We start from the raw sequence: 7,209 nt of genomic DNA, 5'->3' as shown, positions 1-7,209 counted from the left end.
AGCTCTTTGTTTTCACTTGATTTTTCACTACCAAAAATACTAGAGACATTCTTCTGCTGCAAAAAAATCAGAAAGACCACAGCAGATCAGAAGGCTCTTGACACTGGATTCCCATTGGAAATCTCTAGTTTATCCTGTGAATCACATTACGTACCTGCCAGTGCTAATATTATGTGGGACCCCTGAAAGTATCTCACTACCCCCTTGTTGAGAATCACTGGTGTGGGAGGAATAATTCTACAAATGAGGCAGGAAGGACTCAGGTGATCTGGCAGGCCTTCATCATTGCTCTAAAAAAGAAAGGTGGTGCCCAGGTGAAGACTCTTCAGAGGAAGCTTGTGGGTAGAGAAGCCTTCCAAAGCACTAATGAAGGCCGTTTGTGGCACAGTGCTGCCCCTTACCAAATGTTTATGGCAGTGGTTCTCAACTGTTTTAGATGTTGGGCACCCCTAGATAGACCTGAGGCCTTCCTCAGTAGATCCAAGGCCTTGGAAAATGCCAACCCTTTTGTTTTCACTTGATTTTTGACTACAGAAAAATAAATACTAGAGCAAGTCTTCTGTTGCAAAGAAGGACCACAGCAGCTCAGAATGCTCTTGACACTGTGGATTCCTGTTGGAAATCTCACTCAATCTCTGGTTGAGAATCACTGGTATAGGAGAAGGGATGCCACAGCTGTGAGATGGGAAGGAACTGGGTTATTTGGAGGATCTTGACCAATTTTTTAAAGAAAAAACATGGTGCCCATTTGAAAGCTCAGAGAAGAGACAAACATTATGAGCAGAGAAACCTTTAGAACAGGCTTGTCCAACATATGGCCTGCAGGCCACCATGCGGCCCTCCAAGCTGTTTTCTGAGCCCTGAGGTGCTGCAATGGGAAACAAAAGTAAACACTGTACTTTCATTTGGGGTAGGGGTGATGTGATACTGCTGCTTGTGAGGTCTTTAAATATGGCTCACCGGCCCACTGGATGATAAAAAGTTTGTGATCCAGCCCCACATTCAAAAGGTTGGACACCCCTGCTTTAGAGGCACTGATAAAGGCACTTTATAGCACAGCTCTCTCATGTAGCAAATGTTTATGGCCATCCTGTCAGTGGGGTCTGCGTGTTTGTTTACCATGTACAGAGTGGAAATGAGAATGAAAATTAATGCATCTAGTTCTACTCACATCTTTTCCTTAGTAACTCTCCAAGCCCTTTACAGGGGAGTCCAATATCATTATCCAGGGTTTGCAGCCAGGGAATTCTCTGGGGGAGATGAAGGGGTCCCAAGGTCATGCAACTTTACTTAGATGGACTAACTGTATTAAGTATCATTAAGTTTTTTTCTTATATAAATTGTGATATCATCTCAAGGCTTTGATTGGGATCTTGGCCCCAGTGCTATGCACTGTATATAAAAACAGTAAAAAAAGACAATCCCTTTTTCCTGCAGTCCAGATCTATGATGACAGACAAGAGGTGAAGATAAACAAATTGCGGGTGAGGCCAAGGTAATGGTGAAACATGTAGGCTCCTGCAGTTATACATGTGCTTACAAGTGTGATTACTCCTGCTAAAATCTACAAAATTACTCTTGTACATGAAGTTCAGCAGCTCCAAGATGCTTCTCAGGATCAGACCTGCAGAGGCTGAACTCCCTCTTCTCCCTTTAAATGGTGGTGCAGTAATAGGTGATACAGTTTGAGAAGCTAGAGATAGGCTTGGTCTCCATCTGTCCTGTTGCTAGGCCTCTTCAGTAAGTGCAGGAAGGGTTTAGTATTCCAGGCTAGCCATCAGGACCTTGTCCTAGCATGAAATTCATTTAAAAATTTGAAATTGCACTGCAGAGAACTACTTGTCCACTTAATGCATTCCTTTTTTTGGAATTAATTTCACTACAGGATTTAGGTGGGGAGTTTTTTCCTTGTACCACAGTCTGCCACTAGTTCTGCTACTTTGTGTGTGGCTAAGTAAAATCTCTGATCATCAGTATTCATTCATTAAAGCAAAATCTAATCCTTTACATTCAGAGAAGGCTCCCACATGCAGATCAGACTGGATTTACAATGTGTTTCTTTATTCAATATGCTTTGTTTTATGTTTCAAGCAAATAAACATTTCTATCATCAAATTCATAACCTTTTGAGGAAGTATGGCTTGCCAGTTCACTGTGATGAAACCTTTAGCCTCTAATGAAGAACATCATATTAGGGGTGGTTTAAAAGTAAATTATAGCTCAGCAGAAGAGACCCTTTTCCCACAACTATGCACAAAAGTGTAATTCAGCAAATGCGGTCCAGCTAATGGTATAATGTGCTATAGGCTGCCTAACCCAGTTAGCAGGCTGTGAGTCCATATCATGAAAAACACCTTTACCATTAATACAAAATGACCCTCTTACTGGTAACCTCACTGACAAGGCTAAGGATTGAACTAAGGGAATCACAAAAACCAACTCCCCTCTCTTGCCATAGAGGTGGTCAATCACGGGCTGGAGAGGAAACTTTTTTACGTGGGGGCAAGAGGAAAAAGGGCACTTCTGTTGCGGGTGCCCGTAGTTAGAGAAATCACTAGTCTCAATTCCAAGTCATACACTTGTTCTCCCATTACTGTAGCTCAGGTACTCTGTAGGTGTGTCTGCATGAGCTGCCCACTGTGCAGTTGTTACTGCACAGTCATTTAATACTAGCATAACCAAGTATGAAATGACTGTGCAGTAACTTGTGTTACTGTACAGTGGTGTCCCAGCATGGTTGCCTACTAATGCTTACTGCATTACTACTGTGCACTAATGTCACATCACGGTTTGTGTCTCGAGATACTACTGCACAGTAGTAACAAGCTACTGCACAGTAAGTGTCCCATGTAGAGACATGGCCCGTATCACTACTATTTGCTCAGGGGACAAAGGCAGCAACCCAGTTTTAAGCTGGTCTGAAAAGACTGAAAATTTGAATGACTGCAAGGGTAACCAAGGGCTTTTTTCTTGGGTTCGCTACAAATGATAGCAGGGTCCCTTTACTAGTTGCATCCAAGCCACAGTTTAGGTCTAGTTGAATTCCTAGTTGGTTCCAAAACCTTTCCCAAGGCAGAGAAGCTAACACAACAGGAAATACTGCCTCTTATTGTAACCCTCCCCCAGCTCGCATTACATTGCTTTAAACCTTCTGTCTTCAAACACCTCCCACATATATTCTGATTACTTGGGCTTAATTACTTTACTTTTCTTTGCAGTGCAATGCAGGTTGTGTATTAGATAAAGATATGACACCTTATATTTAGCATTAATTGTAGCTGTGTTCGTCTTTAGTATACATCTCTCTTGCCAGTCCCTCCTGTGTAATTTCAGTCCCTAAATAGCCCATCTCATGATATATTCTTAGATAAATTCCCTGTGGTGTTTTTCTGGTAGCAATTTATGTCACAAGCTCTTGTTATAAACTTTGGGTGCCTGGCTCTTTATAACATCCTCATTTGCTGCCTTTCTCCCCGCCCTTACAGCTAGCTTTCCACCGAAGCAATGGTAATCCGTGTCTAAACTGAAAATATGGGTACAAGCTAATGTGAAGCAGTTAAAAATGAGTTTTGAAAGAAAACTGGATGACTCAAGGGATTGAGGATGTGATATGGAGCTTTACATGCCCAGGTAGTTTAGCTTCAGCTTGGCCCCCTCTGTTGACGGCTATTCACTGACTTCTAAAATAGGGGAAATTAAGCAAACAGTTGCCCTCATCACAAATGTTATTAAACATAACCTGTTCACTATTGCAGGTGACTCCCTTAGGAGAGGTCTGAGGAACTGAACAGGTAATGGAGACTACAGTAAGTTCTCAATAACGCTTCTCTCAGGCCTGGATTGAGTTTCAGGACTGGATGAGGGGAAGAGTTTATATATGCAGGTAACTACCTAACTACTGCCCTGAGACTGAGATTTTAATTTGTAAGGACTCCCAAGCCAGCATGAATCACTGTAATTTTATCCAACTATTGGGCAAACTGGCAGGGCTAGGGAAGGGTCTGGAACAAAGTGCTCTTCAGGTGGAAGGAAGATACATCCTACTTTGCTATTCCCCCTCCACCAGTCTGGATATCTCCAGGAAGCAGAAGGATAGGTTGTGTGGCAAGTTGGCTTCTGCAGCAATCTGACAGGCTCTGAACTGGAGGAAGAACTGTTTTTACAGGTTTCTTTTTGCCTGTTACAGTGCACAGCCTCAGGGAGAAAACAAAAGAGCTGAATGAGGAAATTGCTTAGGCTGAGTCAGCCAATTTTGTCCATGTGCTCATGCCTTTCTAGCTCAGGAGAAACAGGGCCTCCCACTCAGTCCCTCTGCTATTGTGTCCATGCAGGGCAAATGGATAGAGGAGTCTTATGAAAACAAAAAAAGAATCAACTATGGTCTCTGGCTTATTTTCTTAGTTATTCCCATGGTGGAGACACCACTTTGCAAGGATCAAGGACACACAATAAGGCCCCCTACTTTTTCCCCTCAGTGGCTACCATTCATGGGACAACTGGACGGAGGAGTTCCTTGCAGAAAGCACCACTGGACCAGGGCACTTGCTCAGTCTTTTCATTCTGCCCACACTGGCAGAGGAAGGAAGGCCATGTATTAATGCAAGGGTTGTAGGGCTACCTGCAGGTCTGGAAATTTGGCTATGTGGCAAGTAGTAGCAGCATTAGTTGCTGCAGCTCCCAGAGTTGTGGCAATTAATGCTATTATCACTTGTCCTGCTGCCAAATTTCTGGACCAATGGGGAGCCACATGAGCTGGATCTGGCATTTGGAGCCACATCATTTGGCCCATAGGCTGGAAATATGGCAACAAGAGGAGTAATGGCTGCCTTAATTTTGCGTGCCAGCAATTAATGCTGTCACCTCCAGCCCTAAGGAGGTGGCAGCATTAAAGCCGCCACCAAACATCAATTAAGGCTGCCACCTCCATCCCTGTAGACTAAAGGATATAGGCCCACAATCCAGATCTGGCCTGTAGGGTTGAATGAGGTGGTCACCATTGGATTAACACATTGGACAGTGACTCAGAACTAGCTACAGTGCCCAGCTCTGGCATGGACCTCCTATGTAACCACGGGCCAGTTACTTAACTCCGCACTGCCAGTTCCACAGCTCTAAAATCAGGATGATAACTTCCTCTTTCCCCTGAAGTACTGAAAGGTTGAATTCAAAAGGGATGAAAACTAAATCAAGGTCACCTCCTCCTCCTACTTCAGCTTCTCCCATGCAGAGAAAAGAACGGGGGGGGGGGGTCCCAATGCAGAATAACCAAGCTCTTTATAAGCAGACATTCTGAAGAGGATACAATGTTTATTGCACAGGATGCTTAGTTATTATTATACATGCACAGTAGGAAAGCTGCTTTACAGACAGGAGGTCACAGCCCCATTGAAGTGCTTACAGTTTAAAATTAAAACAAGAAAGAGTTAAAAAAAACCCAGAAAACCTTAGGGTAGATAGAGCAAAGGAGATATAGGTTCATGTGTTTACCCATATTTATTACTGGCTCCATTTGGAAAACAAGCTATAGATTATATTTGATTGCACATGTTTGGAGGACAGGATTCACAAGTGTACTGTGTACACAGGAAATGGCATGAGGCCCAGTGATAGGAAAGGAAAGAGACGACTTGTAGGAAACTCATGTTGGAGGGAGCTGATGCCAGAAGAATAGGCAGAAGACCAGTGATTTTATGTAGGGTCCTAAATATAAAGCCCAAACAATATGTGATGCATAGGATGCAGCCAGCAGAGGGACTGCAAGAAGGAAGTTGTTGGCAGTAGATTTATGACCCAGATACCTTGTTCCAGGAGGGCCCAAACCCTCAGACCAAATGACTTCTTCCATTTGATAATAGGCAAATCTTATTGATATACAGTAATAGATAAGAATAATGCAGGCAAAGCAAACAAAATAACTACCCCCGCCCCCCCGCCAATTCTCTGTCTACCAGTCCTAAAGGGTTGTCACAGAGGGGAGATATGTCTAGCCAGGACATGAGCTTCACTCTGTGATTCTGTCTGGAATGTCAGATGTCAGCAGCCTGGAGGTTGAGGGCTGACCTCCTTCACCAAGTAAGGTGGGTGAGACAGGCTGTTGGTGTGCCATCTGTCCATGATGGCCTCAGTTTCTCCCCTTTGGGACCCTTTGCTGCTCTGAAATCTCTCCATTTGTATTCTTTCTCCTCCTGATGACTCTTCATCTCCAAGTACCATCAACTGGTTTCCCTGTGATTATCATACTAGCCATATGGTGTTTTGTCAGCATATTCTTTTGCTTCCCAAACCCATCACATGCACACATCTTAATTTGGGCATTTACTGGTGTCTTAATTTGGGCATGCCCCCGCCTCCTAATTTGTTCCATCTACCAAAACTGGAAATCCCAAAGACTCTGCAGTTGGGTACTGTGAACTGGTGCCAATGCTGCAGAGTCCCTTATATCTGTTATGGGTATGCTTTACAAATTTCCCAACCTGTTATGCCCCCTTTTCCATTGACCTCAGACATGGGTGTCTGCCTTGAAGGAAACTTTGTCACAAACAGGCTTTTAGAAACCAATTAACCCTTGCCATTCCCCCAGACTATTGTTCCAATGCATATCTGCTCTACCTACAAGCTAGTTCCTAAAAGCATACCTCTAAATATCATTTTCTAGCCATCAGAAGTGATATAATCACACTTGATAAGTGAGGAAGATCACCTTAGCAGACACAGTAATGGACACTCTGAAGGCAGAGTAGCAGGTAATGGGGCACTAGAAAGTAGGAAGCTCCAGTAGTCTAACAGGAGATGGCCAGGCCATGTGTGGAAGTTCTCACTGTCAAAACAGAGGGAGGGTCAGGCCTGCAAAATGCTCGGGGGAAAAAGGGTAAGATTATGTTGCAGTTTTGGTATGTAGAGAAGAGGAGTTGTCAGAGGCAAGCCTGACTTTACAAATTTAACCAGGCAGAAGAACAGTGTCAGTTATAGTAGTTATGGAAAACAAGTCTGTCTCAGAAGGAAAGGAAAGGAACTTCATTTGTTAGGGTGTAACTGTTTTATTTTTATTTTTTCTTCTGTATAACTGCCGCACGGCACCCTCACATTTATGTAACCTTGAAGTCTTAACTAGTAAGCTAAATGAGCGCTTTGTATTTTTCTCTGTTGGCATTAAGCTACACATGCGCATTTTGTAGATTTTATTTCTTATCTAGAAGTGTTATTTTTGCA

General features: G+C 43.3%; 1 long non-coding RNA gene across 1 annotated transcript in view; it reads left to right on the top strand.

Moving 5' to 3' along the window:
• Positions 1–1,448: 1,448 nt before the first annotated feature.
• LOC109316705 overlaps positions 1,449–7,209 on the top strand; it is a 16,755-nt gene continuing 10,994 nt past the window's right edge. The window contains exons 1-2 of the long non-coding RNA XR_002102899.1: positions 1,449–1,495; positions 3,756–3,791. This is a non-coding gene — a long non-coding RNA (uncharacterized LOC109316705). The remainder of the gene's footprint in view (positions 1,496–3,755; positions 3,792–7,209) is intronic.

The sequence above is a fragment of the Crocodylus porosus genome, unplaced genomic scaffold, assembly GCF_001723895.1.
Source record: "Crocodylus porosus isolate Cpor-Errol unplaced genomic scaffold, CroPor_comp1, whole genome shotgun sequence".
Lineage (NCBI taxonomy): Eukaryota > Metazoa > Chordata > Crocodylia > Crocodylidae > Crocodylus > Crocodylus porosus.
This window is presented reverse-complemented; position numbering and strand designations above follow the sequence as displayed.